Here is a 17,360-nt window from a genome sequence, read left to right on the forward strand (position 1 = left end):
GGAGGATTTGGGGAGAAAAAGCAGAAAGAAAAAAAAAAGATTTGCAACAGTTCTTAGTTCAGGTGCCAATCTTTAAAAAAAAAATAAGAAAAAGAAAAGCATTGGTCTTTACTGCCACTTACTCCATAAAATTCCACAAATTACACATCCTTATGCTCAGTTTTCCCATCTGCAGGTGGGAATGCCAACAATCACCTCAGAGGACAGTTGTGAGGATTAAATGTTTAATCCTTAATGCAATTAAATGCAAAGCATATCACAGTCCAAGTGTTCGACAAATGCTATTTTAATGCTCTAAATGGCAACTTAGCATAAAACCACGATGGAAAAGAAAACATGCAAGAAGTCTCTTTCTTCATGCTACCAACCACCCCCACTTTCCCTTGAACCCAGGACAGTGCTCCTGGAGGAAACAATTGTGTTAAGGAAACATCCTAGGACCTGCTCATTATGCACGGGAACCTGCTTTGCTCACACCATGAGAAGCACGATCAGTAACGAGAGCTGTAAATGCTGTGTGAGCCTGCTAGGGCTGTGTAACAAAGTACCACAAACCAGGGGGCTTGAACAACAGAAATTTATTTCCTTGGTTCTGGAGGCCAGAAGTCCAAGACGGCAGGGTTGGTTTCTCCAAGGCCTCCCTCCTTGGCTGTAAAGGGCCATCATCTCCCTTTCATCTTCCCCTGGTCTTCCCTCTGTGAGTGTCTGTGTCCAATGTCCTCTTCTGATAAGGACCCCAGTCAGATTTGATTGGGACCCACTCATATGACCTCATTTTACCTTAATCACATCTTTAAGGCCTCTAACTCCAAATACAGTCACATTCTGAGGTAGTGCGGGCTGGACTTTAACACTCTGATTTGGGGGGACATAATTCAGAACCTTAGCAGATATGGAGAACAAAACCAAACAGAAATAACATGTCAGTGGGTCCATATGCAACTCATTCTCGATTTCAGCATTCACTGCACTGTATCTGTTTCTGAGCCCCAAGGAACCCGTGACCCGCAAGGGGGTCCTGTCACCCTGAGCCGCCCGCGCCAATAGAAGGAGACTGGGTTTGGACTAGCAGAGCAGAAATTTATTCACTGACCGATGAACGGAGGAGGCAGAGCTAGAGCTCTCAACGCCTTCTCCCCAAGGGCAGGTGAGCAGGGTTCTTATGGGATGGGGAAGCGGGGAGGGGTCACCGGGTCGTGGCTCCGGGCTGGGGCACGTGGGGCATGCGCGAGCTTCCCTTCTTGCACAGGGCGCCCCATCGCCGTCTTGGACCTTCTGGTTTGGACGGGTTCTGCGGTTTGGCCATCGGGCAACGTACTGCCTTGGATCCTGTAAGCAAGCATGACTTAAAAACCAAGTGTTAGACATGGAAAGCGTTGTAGGGACTTCCCTGGGTGACGTATCCTTTATTCTCAGGTGAATATTATCCACGGAGACTGAGAAGCTCTTCCATGGCTGGAAGGCAGCACGCGTGAGGGGCCTTCAGTCCGACAGAGCTGGCTTTGAATCTCTGCACTGACCACGAAAAACCTGAGCCTTAGCATTCTTTCCTCTAAAATGAGGGTCACAATGATGCCTACCTCATAGGATTATCGTGAAGAGTAAATGAGGCAACAAATGTGTAGCAGATCTTTTCTTCCGTATTCAGCAAAAGGAACCACCGGCAGCTTGGTCTTCAGCGTCTTCCCCACCGCAGCACACTTCTAGTGGGCCTGACATTGAACGGAGCGAAGGCCGCTCCTCGGATGCAGGGCCCTGAGAATTGGAGTCAGGGAGATACACGGAGGTGAATGTGGGCAACCCAGGAAAGGATCCACCGTAGGAGAAAGGCGACGGATCGGCTCGAATCAAAAGATGTGGAACTTAGGGTCAGCCTGGGCCATGAAGCCAGAAAGGAGCGTAAGACGGGGACTCTGGGTCCTTGAGGTGCTTGATGCTGTAATTGCTTCTGCCTGTCGCCCAAGGCCGGTATAGTTTAAGAACAATCACCCTGGAGGCTCAGCTCGATTAGGAGTGACAAGGGGCCTCTGAACTGAGCACACCCCGGAGGCAGCCCTTCCCTTGAAAACCTGTGGGGAAGGAGCTGGGCCGGTGAACCGAGGCCGGGCCGCTGCAGCGCTCCAAGCAAGGGCCGGGCGGCAGGTCAGCGCGGCGGCCAAGGCCTTGCGAAGCTCGGGAGGAGCTGGGTCCCCTCCGCACGACCCGAGCAGCCTGGCTGCTGCGGACGCGGTCCGCGGGGGAATAAAGAGAGAGCCGGGGCTCGGGCTGTGCGCCCCTCAGGGAGGGTAGCCCCGGGGCACAGGCTGTCCTGAGAACCGCCCCTCCCCTGAAGGAAGTTCTCCTCCGGCAGCTGCGGCTCCCAGAGGAGCAGAGACCCGGCCCAACTCCTGTGCCTCGGCCACTGGCCGCCCTGGGCAGCCGCCGCCGCACCCGGGGCCCTCACCACGCGCGTCCGCTGAGATGGGACCAAACCCATCTGCCCTTCTGGCCGCAGGACGCACGCCGGGGCTCCCGGCTCCAGGACGCCAGGGGACATGGGGACGGCAGGTGGGGCACCCCGGCAGGTGGGGCCTCCCGCGGTTGCCAGGTGAGTGTAGCGACAGAAAGAGGGCACTCTCTAGCACTTAGGAGCGTCTCTAAGGCACAGTCAGTGCCTTTTAAAAAATGGCAGTTGCAGGGCTGGCCCCCGCCGACCCCGCGGACAGAGGGGACGGCACGGACGGGAGCTCGGGGTTCATCTTTCTGAAAAAAAAAAAAGTAGTTATTATCGTGGGAAAGGTAATTACTAACATAATCTCCCCCCTCCCCCGCTGTTTTCTTCGCACAAAGTGGAACGAAGAGGAATTTCTCCCCACCAGCAGAGGAATGAAACTCTACCCTCAACCTTAAAGGATCGAGGACGGGATGGAAAGCCCCGGAGGACCCCTTTCTCCTTCCTGCCAGCTCCTTCTGCCCCTGCCGCCTCCGTGGCAGTCGCCTTCTAGAGCGATAACCGCGGCACCCCAGCTGTGGGAAGGCATGGAAACGCTGCTCGTGCTTCGAGACTCAGGCGAGCCCCCTCCTGGGCGGGGAAGCCTCCTCCCGGGCCGCGAGGCCTCCTCCAGCACCCTCCGCCTCGGAGGAGGGACCTCGCCGTTGCCAGGACGCGGCGGCCCCGGCACCTGCGCCGTCTCCTGGGTCTCTTGGCCCCCAGCGCCTGCATTAGCGCCTGGCACACGGCGCTGCGCTGCGCGTGTCCACTCCAGAACGTCCACCCTGAAGGAGGAGGGTCCCAGCCTGCGCTGAACTGGGGGGCAGAGGGTGGGGGCCGCTCGTCCCAGGAACGGAGTTGAGCCAGAGCGGCCTAAGGGGCACCGGCAACGCAGCCCAGGAGGAGATGGGCGTCCTGTGCTCAGCCAGGAAAGTGTCCCTGGCATGCAGGCTGCCAGCGGGACCAACGGGAGGTAGAAACGCCCTGAGGATGGAAGCGCCGAGGAGACGTGGAGGGCTGGGAGAGGGCGGAGAAGGCGAAATTCCGATCAGTGTGCCGCCCTTGAAATAGGTCAGGACAAGAGATTCCGCGCCGAGACTGGGCGAGGAGAGGCGCAAGTCCTGTTTTTAAGGTCACGGCTGGAGAATGGGGCGAGGGGGCTTGCGGAACTGCACAGCGAAGACGCACACGTCCGCGCACAGCTCCTCTCCACCGACTCAGGGAGGCAGCAAAGGAACGCGTCCAGAACGGATGCCTTGCAATCACACTTTTGACCTTTTAAACTGCTAAATTGCAGACATCATTCCGTTTAAAAGCAATATGGAGTGATAGCCAAGCAGACCTGGGTTCAGATCCCAGCTCTTCCACTTATTAGCTGAGTGAATTTAGATGACTCACTTCAGGTCTCTGAGCTTCAAAATGTCTTGCAAATGAAGGGTATTAAAGCCTTCCTCAGAGGACTAATGAGGCAAATCTAAGACAATGTATGTAAAGTGCTGAACACAGTGTCTGACACAGGGAGACACACTGCCAGTTCCATCCTTGGGCTGATTCTCTCTTTCCAGGGCCAGACAGAGATGTGTTTCTCAGATGTTTCTTTCTGATCAATCTACACTGCACCAGATCTTAACGTGACTTATTTTTTACATGGGGGTGGGGGGGTTGAGTGCTCAATACGATTGCACAACCCAAAATTAGTACAGACACCCTCTTTCAGGGACTGCAGGAGGTCATGTGGGTCTTGCCAGCTTTTGAACTATATTCTTCCCCTTTCTCTCATCTGTCACCTGGTGGATGCAATCTGTGACATTTTATTTTCCTGTTCCTTCACCATTGAGTGATGAGGCAGTAATCATTGCTGCAGGAGCATTTACTCAGCCAAGCTATTTCACCAGCCTTACACCCTCAAATATACTCTTTGTTCTCCAACTGGAAATTGGGCTGTCTTTCATGAACAGAGATGACTCTTCACCTTCAATGGGCAAATTTTCTTACAATAACAACGGCTTGTGAGCTGTCCACAAACTGTTTCACTTAGGATCTCAGCCTTACTGGTAAGAAACATGATGGGAGAACTGACCAGTAGGCTGGAAATGTGTGCAATTACAATCCAACCTTAGCCGTAAAACTGTCCTGTATCAAAGAATGGAGAGGTGGACATATAGACTGAAATGTCAAGTAAGAAATCTCAAGGATGGCTCTTTTTATATGATAACCATCTTACACAGGGAAGGACGGAGTGGCCTCTATGTCATATCATTAATCTACTCTCATACGTCACCTATCATTTGTCACTCCTCTACAGTAATAACGAGATTCTGTAAACACACTGGAGATAAAAATAAAGCACATAAGGAGTCAATTTTCAATTTAGGTCCAAAACTAAGGGCAAAACACCCATTTTATCCATTTTACTATTGAGAGATACCCAATAACACTCTTTGTGTCTTAAAGCTGGTCATGAAAAAGTTACCCATACAGTGAAGTAGGCAGCATTTCCCAGTGAATTCATGTCTACACATGCTTCGTTTCTCAATGCAAGTGGCTTCTAGATGGATTTTGCCACCCACTAGATATACAACCTTAGGCAACTCACTTAACCTCCCTGAGCCTCAGTTTTCTTGTCTATAAATTAGGAAAACTAGGGGCCGGCCAGGTGGTGCAGCGGTTAAGTTCACACATTCTGCTTCAGCGGCCCAGGGTTTGCCAGTTCAGATCCCAGGCGTGGACCTACGCACCGCTCATCAAGCCATTGCTGTGGCAGGCATCCCACATATAAAATAGAGGAAGATGGGCATGGATGTTAGCTCAGGGCCAGTGTTCCTCAGCAAAAGGAGGAGGATTGGTGGCAGATGTTAGCTCAGGGCTAATCTTCCTCAAAAAAAAAAAATTGGGAAAAATAATAATAATTAAAAGGAGAGGGCAGTTTACAAAAAATGGTAGAACTCTAATACTAAATAACAAATAGTTGGAAGATAGGTGATTGCAGTTAAAATATTTTAAAGCCGTTATATTGTTTCAGAGGAAGATAAAGCTATTGACTAACTTTAAACTTTGTAAAGATAGTTATCCCTTTTATTGAGTAACTGACATAAGAATGAAAATAGAATACATAACTTTCAAATGAGTAGAAGAGAAAAGCAGAGGAAACAGAAAACCCAGTCGACTCAATGGAAGGCAGGACTGAGCGAAGGGAGATAATCGAGCAGGGCAGGAAGAGCCAAAGTAGGAGGGTAGGAACAATCCCACAGGCATCAATAATAACAATAAATGGAAAAGGGTTCAGTTCACCAGCTGGAAGGCAGAGACCTCCCGATTTTAAAGAAGAAGAACAATGCACTATTTGCTGTTTACAAGACACACCATTTAAAAAGGATACAGACCATCTAACTAAATACACTGAAATGACCTACCTCTCAGACAGAAACTACCTGAAGGAAATCTGACATGGCTACATTATTATCACATAAAATGGACTCCAAAAATTTAAAACGCATCACTAGAAGGTGTTTATGGAATGATAAAATGAGTAATTTACAGACAGTTATAAACATTTCCAGACTTATATGTACCTACTAACATGGCCTCAAAATACTTATAGCAGAAATGGACAGAATTACAGAAAGAAATTGACAATTCCCCATTATAGATGGGAAATTTTAATGTACTGCTTTCAGAAACTGATAAAGAAGACAAAAGAAAATTATTAACAATGCTTGGAATGTGAAAAAATTTAATCAAATGACTTATATAAAACTTTGTGCTTATTAAGGGCCAGCCCAGTGTCACAGTGGTTAAGTTCATACGTTCCACTTCGGGGGCCTGGGATTCACTGGTTTGGATCCTGGGTGCGAACATGGCACTGCTTGGCAAGCCATGCTGTGGTAGGCGTCCCACATATAAAGTGGAGGAAGATGGGCACAGATGCTAGCTCAGGGCCAGTCTTCCTCAGCAAAAAGAGAAGGATTGAGAGCAGATGTTAGCTCAGGGCTGATCTTCCTCAAAAACACACACAAAAAACAGAAACAAAAAAACTTTGTGCTTAAGATGTTAGCTTAGGGACAATCTGCCTCACCAAAAACAAACAAACAAAGAAGCAAAGGAAATTCTGTGCTTAATAGTTCAATATAATACATTCTTTTCAAGTACACACGAAACATTTACCAACACAGGTCCCAGCCTATGCTGCAGAGAAGTCTCAACAAATACAAAATAATTTATATCATTCAAACTACATTATCTGTCTAAAATACAATGAAATTAAGAATCCTTTAGCAAAAACGTAAGCAATCACCCCGTTATACTGTACCTCTAATATAGTTAGAAAAATTAAAACATTTTTATAAATAAATACATTGATTAAGAAATCACAATAAAATTATTAAATATTTAGGACAAAATTACAACGAAAGAACTGTCGTACAGCTAACGCAGTTTTTGAAGAGAAATTTACGACCTTAATGCATGTATTAGAAAAAAAGATTGAAAATTAATTTATCATGCAACTAAAGAAAGTACAAAAAGAACCAAAGAATTTGTGCTCAAAAAAGGGGAAAAAAGAAGACCAAGGATAGGTACAGAAATTAACGCAACAGAAAATAAGGGAAGAAGACAGGGTCAACAGTACCAAAACTCGTGTTTTGAAAAGATTAATATACTAGACAATCCTCTAGCGGGATCCATTAAAATAAAAAGAGAAGACATAAATGATATCAGGAAGGAAAAGGGGTATAGAATTAGAATAAATTTAAAACTAGTAAGAAAATATCATAATCAACTTTAGGCCAAGACATTTGCAATGTGGAAGAAATGAGCAGGTTTTTTTGCAAACTATAAATCACCAAAATTGAGTCAAGAAGAAATAGAAAACTTCAGTGGACTTTATAGTCAATAAAGAAATTGAATCAGTAATTTAAAAATCTACCCATGATAAAACAATGTGAAATTATTTTTTAGTGGACAGATTGATAAAAATCAAAACATCTGACAATGCAGAAAGTTGTCAAGGATGAAAGGAAATGGGAATTCTCAAACTCAGATGATGGAAATGCAAATTGGTACAACCTCTTGGGAGAGCAATTGGCAGTGTCTTCTAAAATTGTAGTTCTGCACATATCCTATGACCTAGCAATTCTACTTCCAGGAATTTGCACTAGAAAAAGTCCAGCACATGTCTACAAGAACAGTGTGCAACACTGGTCATTGCAGTATCTTTCAAAACGGTGCAAAAAAGAAAGTTATGTAAATTTCTTTCAGTAGGAAACTAGATAAGTAACATATGTATGTGTATACGCATACAGCAAAAAGAGACACTCTAGTAGGTGAAATAAATGAACTTAGATACATGTTTCAACAAAGATAAATCTTAGAAACAAAACACTGAAAAAGCAAGTTGCAAACAACAGCAGGCAAACACCCAGAGACAGGGATTGGACTGGTGGTTACCAGAGGGGAAGCGGGGAGGCAGGAGGGCGAAAGGGGTGATTAGGCACCTGTGTGTGGTGATGGATGGTAATTAGTCTTTGGGTGGTGAACATGATGCAATCTACACAGAAACTGAAATATAATGATGGACACCCGAAATTTATATAATGTTATAAACCAATGCTACTGCCAAAAAAACCCAACTAGGATTCCAAAGGGAAAACAAACAAACACAAATCTGAATCTGAAAAAAAAAAAATCAATCAATTAAAAAAAAGACTAATTGAAAAAAAAAAGCAAGTTGCAAAAGGATACATATAGTAAGATATTGTGTCAAAGTTTTAGGAACACAGAACAATAGTATCCATTGCAGATTCCAGGTAGAGAGATAGATAGATACAGACAATTTAAAAACCTGGATGCCATGATTCAGATCAATTTAAGGATCGTGGGTTCTCTGGGGAAGGAGGGGGGAAATGGGATGGGAAGATATTCAATCATATCTGTAACATTTTATTTCTTTAAGGAAAAATAAATGTAAATGTGTCAAGTCTGGGCAGTGTTCATGGATGTCTCTATATGTGTATTTCTCTTGTATGCTTGAAATGTTTGTGACATTTAAAAAAAAATGGAGAAAATAGTACCTGCTCTGTCTTCTCCTAAAAACACCACAGGATATTTTTCAAATGTTCTGTAAACAATGAGCTTTATACGAATGTGAATGTGTGTCCTCTTCCGCTGTCCTGAGAGTGGGCGTCTCCTTGTGTGGCAGAGCCTGAGGCCCAGGCAGGGAGCCAAGCCAAGCCTCTCCCCTGTGGCCCCACAAGGTCGTGTTAAGATCATTTCCAAGAGGGAATGCTGGCTAGAGCCCAAAGGGCATGTTGAAATGGGTACAGTGAGAAGTGTGGAGGGCCCGAATCTGGAGTTAAGAAATGGAATCAGAAGGAGGAAAAACGTACTCAGAAGATGACAGCAAGGGCCCGGGGACCTAACCAGGCAGAAAGGGGAATGCTGAAACAAATCCTAGAGCTGAAGGCTGAGGTCCCCGGCAGGTTTTCACATGGGTGGGTCAGCCCTTTGTGAAGAAAGGAATAGAGAGGGTGTACAGTCATTATCACGTCTGTTAGACATGTGGCCTTGCAGTTCTGCAGGCTTGGTTTCACTTGTTTAGGCAGCTTCTTTGTTGATGCTCTTGCTTCTGAGACTCAGGCTGCGTTTCTCACGTGTTGGTTAGGTTTGGACGTGCGTTGTGGAGTAAAAACGGTTGTATGCGCCATTAGTTACGAGCGTGAGCTCTAGGGTTGAAGAGACAAGAGTTTGAATCCCGGCTCGAGGACTTACTAGATGGGTGCTCTCGGAAAAGTTGCTTAACTTCCCTGAGCCTTGATGTTTTCACCTGTAAGATGAAGCTGGTGAAGGGGCCTGCTCCACAGGGATGAAAGGAGTCCAGCAGCAGGTACTCTAGGCACGAAACACTTAATGAGTGTTGCCCATTTTCTGTAAAAAAAAAAAAAAGTAATTAAATCGTGGTTCTACGAATACCGTCAGTCACCTAAAAGCAACAATGTATTTCACCACATGTAGACCTTTTTCTTATTCCAGAGTAGTGTCAGGAGAGGTAACACTAATTACCCAATTAACAAAAAGCACCTGGTCCTTTCCGGGGCCAGTCCCTTTGCAAACAACGCGTGCTGTTTCCAGGCAGCAGGGCCCCTGTCCTCTGCTGATAGTTACAGCAGATCCCTCAGCCTTGTCAAACCAGTCCGATCAGGACACCTGGCTTCAAATAATCACCTTTAGTTCCCACTCCAGCCAGGTCTATGAACTGAGGTGACCGAGGAAGTTGTTAAAAAAAAAAAAAAAAAAGAGAGAGAGAAGAAAGAAAAGAAAAAAATTAAGAGAAAATATATCCTGGAACTAGATCTGATGGTTGCACAGTATTATGACTGTATTGAATGTCACCAGTGGTAAATTTATGTTATGTGTATTTTACCACAATAAAGAAAGAGAGAGAATAATGCAAGGCTAACCCTTGAGAGCCACAGACTCATCCACCAGACACAAAACTGGACTACGATTCCAGCAAAGACCAGAAGAGACAAGTAGTCTCTTTATGAATTGTCAGAGATGCATAAAAGATAGCAATATATCGTGCCTAACAGATAAAAGTATTTCATATCATATGAGTGACCTTTAGCTTCTCAAGGTGAACTCACCCCCGATCTGCATGACCTCTAAGGAGCCCTGCGTACAGTCTGAGCCCAGCTCCGTGGGAGTAAGCAGGACGTTCCGGGTTCCAGGGGCCCACCCTCTCGCTGTGGTCGTGGTCGTGCACTTCTTCCTCCATCAAAGTTGTCTGGTGTAAGACTTTCCTAAGAATGGCATAAAATTTACCAACTGTTCTTTTCTTTTCCCCAAATTAAAGTCAGGCATCTTTTTTCTTTTTTTTTTTTTGCTTCATATGTTTAAAAAGGAAATAAAAATGTGCTAATTAGAAGGCTTCTGACATAGAAAATCTTTTGCTGTATGTTAAAGAGTTTCCAGTCCAATCTCACCAGCACCCCAGTACAGGTCTTCCTTGCTATCTGAAAGTTCGCTTTACGTGGCTTCACTTTTACGAAAGACCTACATTAGTACCTATTTTTGCTAACCAAAAGAAACCCGAAGAGGATTTTTGCTTTTGCGAAAGAAGGCAAAAAGCAAAAAATAGCATTTGGCAAATGTTTTGCAGTGAGCTGCTATAGAGGCCAAGCAGTCAAGCGTACTGTCGTATCTCAAGCCTCCACATCAGCCACATCGGCCATGGCTGATGAGGAACCTTGACCTTTGACAGGGAGGCAGGCAGACAGGAGAAGGCGGACACGTTAGTGACCTGCCTGCCCTGATGGATTCAGACGATGACGAGATGGTAATAGATAACCCTCTTCCTCTCTCTCCTGTACCTCCCACCACCCCAAACTCCGAGGACTCAGCCTAACCCCATCATCACCACCACCACCTCTCAGCCTTCCTGTGTGCGCGATGTCTTCCAGATTCCGGTAAGTGAAACCAGCCCGTACATAGTTTATATCTGCTTTCTAGGTTGTGTATCATCATTCCTGCTTTTACTATATGTTAGTGTTATTTTTGGTTTTATGTGTTATTTAGTATGTCTTGGTAGGTTATTTTTGGGGTCTGGTAATGCTCAAAAATTTTTCCCAGATGAATTAATGGTAACTGCTTCTTGACTTTATGCTGTTTCAGCTTAGAAAACGTTTCATAGGAACCTCTACTCCTGGCGAGGGAAGCTGTCATGCACGAGTCATTTACTGAAGGCTTGAGCTGTGCCCAGCACTGTGCTAAGCCCATCGCGAATGTTATCAGATTTAATCTTCACAGCAATCCTATGATGGCAGGCGCTACTAGCATCCACGTTTTGCAGGTGGTGGATCTGAGGCTTGGAGATAATAAGCAACTTTCCCAAAGTTACGTGGCTAATAAGTGGCAGACCCACTCTGGTGGAACAGAGAGGCCATAGCGCGAGTCAAGAGCTCAGGACTTGGAGTCCGACCACCCTGAGTTCTCATCCTGGCTCTGCCACTTATTAGCAAATGCCACCTCTTGCTCTGCTTCGCTCTGGGCTGGCTTTGCTCTCAAGCAGGCTCTTTCCACGTGACAGCTAAGATGGCCCCGGCTACTCCGGGTTTGCGTGATTCTTGGCATCTGTGCTTCCCAGGAGAATAGGTGTGATAATTGTCCCGGGATGGGCCCTGTGGTAGGTCCCCTGTACAATGGTCACCAACAAGTCTTCCCTTTCCTGTGTGAGCACACCACTTCTCCATCAAGAGGTGGAGTCCATTTCCTCTCTTCTTGAATCTGAGATGGTTTTCTTTGACCAGTACAATGTGATAGAAGTGACATTCTTGGACTTCTGAGCCCAGGCCTTTAAAAGACTGGCAGCCTCTGCTTTCACTGCCATAAAAAAGTCCCGGCTAGACCCCTGGAGAAAGGCCACATGGGGAGGTCCTGCAGGATGAGAAGCCACATGGAAGGAGGCCTGTGGAGGAGCATTGAGGCACCTCAGCTGAAGGTCATCCGTCATCACCGCCACAGACCTTCCAGCTGGGCTTGAATGCAGCCGCCTAAGTAAGCCCAGCCGACACCACACGGGGCGGAAGAACGCCCAGTCAACCCACAGAACCAGGGGAATAAGTTGCTGTTGTTGAAAGTTGCCTAGTTTGGGGATGGATGGTTATGCAGTAATTGGCTTGGTGTGGGTGACATCACATGCCCAGGAGCGCATGGGCCTGTGTCAGAAAGGTGTGCTTTATCTGTGTCCTCCCTCAAACCCTCAGTGGCTGCCCAGAGAAATGCTCGGCAGATGGAAAAACCTGTGTCCACTTGCTTCCTGTGGGTTTATATTAATGTTGTGGAAAGAGCAAGGAGTTTGGGGTCCAAATACCTGGATTTGAACATCTGGGTCTCCCTCTTTCCCGTGAGCCACCAAGGACAAGACATATCGCCTCTCTGTGTCTTTCTAAAAACGAGAAATCATCTTACTCTTTCACACAAGGTTCTTTTGTGGAGATGAAGTGAGGTTTATTCCGCAAACATTTACTGAGCTCTCCCAACAGACCCAACACTACCCGTTACGTTGTCAGCTCTTTGAGAACAAGCCCCTGTACTGTCGCTTTTTCTAAAGTTCCAAAAACATACACTGAATGAATGAAGTATGACAGATCCTAGTGCAAAAAGATGAATGCAGAATTTATTTCTGAAAAGGTCAAAGTTAACGGTAAAGAATGTGTACAAAACTACAAAGTGGTATGCAAAATTTCATGATTATTATGTAACCTTTTAAATCAGTGGTTCACTAATTCCTCCATTAGATTTATTAACTCTTCCCACCTCACTCCCTAGAGGATTTGCAGAAGCTTAAAAAAAAATCATCAACTATAAAAGGATAAAATATAGCTGGGAAAATTAAGGCAAAGGGAAAAGAAAGGTGGGAACAGTGATTTATTAATGTATAAATTGCAATATACTTTGACTTTTTTTATGCCGAGGTATACTGCATTGTTCTTGTTGCAATGTTGATTGTTTTTAAGCTGGCATCTCCACTTAAGATAATTAATCTATAACTAGGAGCAAGATTTCTAGAAGCAATAAGCTCTGTTCTATTAGCCACCTGTAGTTTTGCCATAAACAGATCCATTCACATTTCACTGTACATTTCAACTGATTTCAGCTGGTAGGAAAGGTCCTGGAAAAACCACCGCTCCTCCCCTCGGCTTAAGTTGGCCAGCTGTCTAGAGATGTAACCACTGTAGATACAGTGATCAGGTGGGAAGCAGTGAAGACTAGTAGGTAAAAACTAGATGGCAGTTAGTTAGTGACTAAAACCAAGCTTCAGACCCCTGGCTCTATCACTTACTAGATACTGACCTTGCACAGGTCACATTCCTAAGCCTCAGTTTCCCTATCAGTAAAAGGGGTGAGTAATAGTACTTGCAACAGAAGGTGGTTGTGAGAATTAAGTGAGATAATCCACATGGCATGTGGTAAATGTTCCTAAATGTTAGCTATGTTGGTTGTCTCCACTGTAGTGGAGAGAGGGTGGACTGTGGGAGGGAGAGGGTCTCTGGTCCTTGGGCAGCTGTCGTTTTACTCTATTTCTGAGTAAGTGGGTATTAATTAGGACACTCTAGTAGCAAGATGCATGGAGGTAATACCCGCAGTTTGAAAATTATTAATGTGCTTTTATAGTTAGTCAGAGCACGTGATCTTCATCCTGGTCTTCCTGAAGCATCTTTCTGCCTTGGGAGATTAAAAGCATTACAGAGAAGTGCAAAGTGGGAATCCAGCTTCTGGTACTCAAAAATAGGGTTTTTCTGCACCACTCTAGCTTTGCAAGTCAGACAAGAGGATTGCATATTTTCCTTTACCTCCATCTTTATCAAGGTCTAGCTTGAAGATTACACTAAGAAGGGAGGAAAGCCTACCCCTTCTTGGCCCCAGAAGTACTGTAGGAGGAAAGAGAAGGAGAAGGAGGTAGACCAAGTGACTAAACGTGGGCCCAGTTCTCCATCTCGGGGCTTCAGCAAAGGTCTTCTGCCCTGTTGTCTGTTTGGGTCTCTGGGAAGGAGAGCCCTTGATGGCTGCTCTAAAGCCTCTAGAAGAGCAGTCACATTATATCCATTAAGTTTGGTAGCTCAGTCAGGCAAGGCATCTTGAAGTTTAGGTTATCTGAGCTGTTCTCAAGCACTGAGGGGCTGCCATAAGCCTGCCATGATGGACCTCCCCATTCCACAAGCTGGTGGGACACTGGTGGGAGTGGACCACCGGCTAGGGGCCAGACAGAGGATGAGGCAGAGGCTCAGGGGTCTGCAGGCAGGGACGACGGGAGGAGGCCAAGACAGTTCTACACTGACCACATCCTCCCTTTTAACCCTCCATCATCCCCTAATAAAGCTGTAGAAAGAAGTCTGTGCTGGGTGACCTTGGACAGACCCCTTAAGCCCTCTGGGCATCCAGCTCCTCGTCTGTAAAATGAAGAGGCAGGTGGGATCACCCTCCAAAGCTTCCTCCAGTCAGGGAATTCTACGATTCAAATCAATGTCAAACCTTCTCCTAATGCATACAATTTGTAATATTAAGACAACCTAATTAAAGTCACAGCAAACCTGGTACCCCAAGAGTTTCAACAGAGTTATAAGGCCTCATATTTAATGAATTCCAGACAGACCACCTCTCACCAAAATGTCCTCTATTATTATATTCAAGTAAAAGATTAAACAGCACAAAAAAACTTCTGTTATGAATTTCAAGATCAGATATTAAAACTCTTATTCCTTACTACCCAGCAATAAAATGGAATGAAGTATTAATACATGCAACAACATGGATGAGTCTCAAAATAATTATTCTGAGTGAAGGAAGCCAGTCATAAAGGGGTCCATACTGCATGATTCCATTTGTATAAAACTTTCTGTCTGTAATGATTGAAGGCAGATCAGTGGTTGCTTGGGAGGGGGGTCACAGGGAGGACGACAAAGGGGCAGGAGGAAACTTTTGGGGGTGATGGATATGTTCACTGTCTTGATTTTTGGTGATGGTTTCACGAGTGTACGTATATGTCAAAACTTAGGAAACTGTACATTTGAAATATGTGCAGTTTACTGTAGCCATTTATACTTCAATAAATCTATCCTTTAAAAGATTAAATTTTTAAAAGTAAAAGAAACTTTATGTATTCCTTCGTTTGTCAACTTCAGTAGGAAATACACACTGCAATAAAAGCTTTAACTCCTAGCTATTAAATATGAGAAAAAAGAAAAGAGTAAAAGAGAGCATATATATATATAAATATAAACATGTATATATTGTATGTAATTATTTGGACTCCAAATAAGGCCTTCCCCCTCAGTGGTCACAACATTGAAATCTGATTGGCTAGACTTGACTAGAAAGTGGTCATTCCACAAAGTAACAAAATATGAAAGGATAAGATGCCACACATTCTTAAAGTATACGTGGTTCAAGACACTCAAACTTCAAGGATTTAAGAAATAATATAGTCATTTGTTTAGGTTTTGCTCTATCAGCACTTGAGATGCTTTTTACTTCCTTCTGGATGCTCTGCCTGCGACTGAAGTGTGCTGTTACCAGCAAACAGCTGTGTCCCAGTTACAGCCACCAGGTATAAAGGACAGGTCTTCCCCTCGGGTGTGGTTAACTGAGAGAAAGCAGCAGCAATGAGCACTCACCTTTAAAAGACAGAATGAAAACTCAAAATTGATGTTTATCAATATTGGTTAAGTTCATCTGTCTTAATTTTAAAAACAGTTTTAGAAATCAATATAGAAGTACAATTTGATTCTTTCCCTGCAAATTCCTGTTGTTATACCTTTTGGGCCTTTTCTTTGGAAAGGAAAGCTTTTAAGAAGGAAGCATTGCAACTCGGAGAGAGCAGGAGGAAAGTGTATCAGAGTGGCCCCAAACAAAAGTCTCTTGTGCCGGAGAAGTCTGTGGATTTGAAAAGATTAGCGGAAGACTAGCTCAATTCATGTAATGGCACACATGTTCTTAGTAAGAATTCAAAACGCTTTCGGTTTTCAGGGTGCTAAGCTGGTGTGCAACAAGATTCAGGCTATATCCATTAGACTCTGCTTGTCTAAATTTGACTTTTTTCCTTTACAGGCAGTGAGATTTTCAAAGCTGAGTTTCAGGGCACATGGTGACTGAACTTTTGTGGGGATGGGTTGACAATTCCAGCTGTATTTCAAATTCATGGAAGGATGCCTTCATTCTGGAGTAGTTGCAAACTTAAACTCACAGGGTCAGTGACTATCCGTGTCTCATCATTCTCTCATTATATGAATAGCAATGCAGACTGAGGCCAGAACACCAGCAAGGGAGATGAGTCTGCTGGAAAACAGATGAGGTAGAGAAAACACTAAAATCATTCTGTTTGGCATGGTGGATGGGAACCTCTGGGGGGACCAGGACAATGTGTTTGTAGTGGACTTTCCTTCCCTAGTATAATGACCCCCGGGTTTTACTTTGAGGGCAGCACCCCTCGCCCATCATCAGCCTTGTGGTTTGGGTGCGACTGACCCCAGCTCCAATTCTAGGATGGGCTGTAATTGGCTTTAATAGGCCCCTTGGTCACCATGGTCTTTCCAAAACAGGGACACAATGCAGTCTAAGTCAGCTAGATGCAAGGAGGTACTGGACATCTAGGGGGAGAAAGTTTCCCTTCCCCTCAGTGGGAGCATCACAAGAGACTCTCTTTCCCTGAAGAGTGGTTCTAAGGGCTGGAGGCCTGATCTTCTTGGTGGGCATTTTATCACCAAGAGTAGGGGGCCCAGAGCTGCCACCGCTTCACATTGTGGGGAATAAAGCCAGCCCAGCAGAGGGCAGAGAAAAAATATGGAGAGAAGCAAGTCCTTGGTGGAAGTCACTTGAGCTATTGGATCCAAACATACCTGAAGTCAGATATCACTGTACTTTCAGTTAAATAAGCCAATAAGCTCCTTTTATTGCTCAAATGAATTTTCTATGACTTGAAACATCAGGAGTCTTAACTAATCACTAACCATTTTATAAGGATTGTGGACAGCCCTAGAAAATGCCCAAGATGAAAGTGGTTAAAATGGTAAATTGTATGTTATGTGTACTTTACCATAATTTTTAAAAAATGTGGCAACATCTAGAAGAAAAGAATATGCCCAAGCTCATGATCTGGAGCTTCTGCGTTTCCCTAAGGTCCTGGAGATGTCACCCAATTGTCCAAAGCCTGCCTCTGCGTGGTCCTCTAAGAAGGCTGCTGTTCTGCAGATCTGTATGGACATCCCACCTGGATGGCAGCAGCTTTTATTCTTTTATGATTCCCAGACCCTTTGGGCCCTGGGAAAAAAGCAAGAGCTGACTCTCAGTTGGCTGCTTATTCCGTGCAGGTACTGTGCTGAGTAGTTTATGAGTATCA

General features: G+C 45.0%; 1 long non-coding RNA gene across 2 annotated transcripts; it reads right to left on the bottom strand.

Annotated features, from left to right (window-relative positions):
• Window positions 1–287: 287 nt before the first annotated feature.
• Window positions 288–4,837, bottom strand: LOC106837505 (uncharacterized). Of its 2 annotated transcripts, none has more exons than XR_011494969.1 (4): window positions 2,878–4,837; window positions 2,444–2,742; window positions 1,581–1,755; window positions 288–1,329 (listed from the first exon to the last, which is right to left on the bottom strand). It is a non-coding gene; the product is annotated as an uncharacterized lncRNA (long non-coding RNA). The 2 variants fall into 2 exon arrangements; XR_011494968.1 differs by having other exon boundaries at window positions 289–1,329; window positions 2,885–4,810.
• Between the last annotated feature and the right edge of the window lie 12,523 nt (window positions 4,838–17,360).

This window comes from Equus asinus, chromosome 17 (assembly GCF_041296235.1).
Source record: "Equus asinus isolate D_3611 breed Donkey chromosome 17, EquAss-T2T_v2, whole genome shotgun sequence".
Classification (NCBI taxonomy): domain Eukaryota; kingdom Metazoa; phylum Chordata; class Mammalia; order Perissodactyla; family Equidae; genus Equus; species Equus asinus.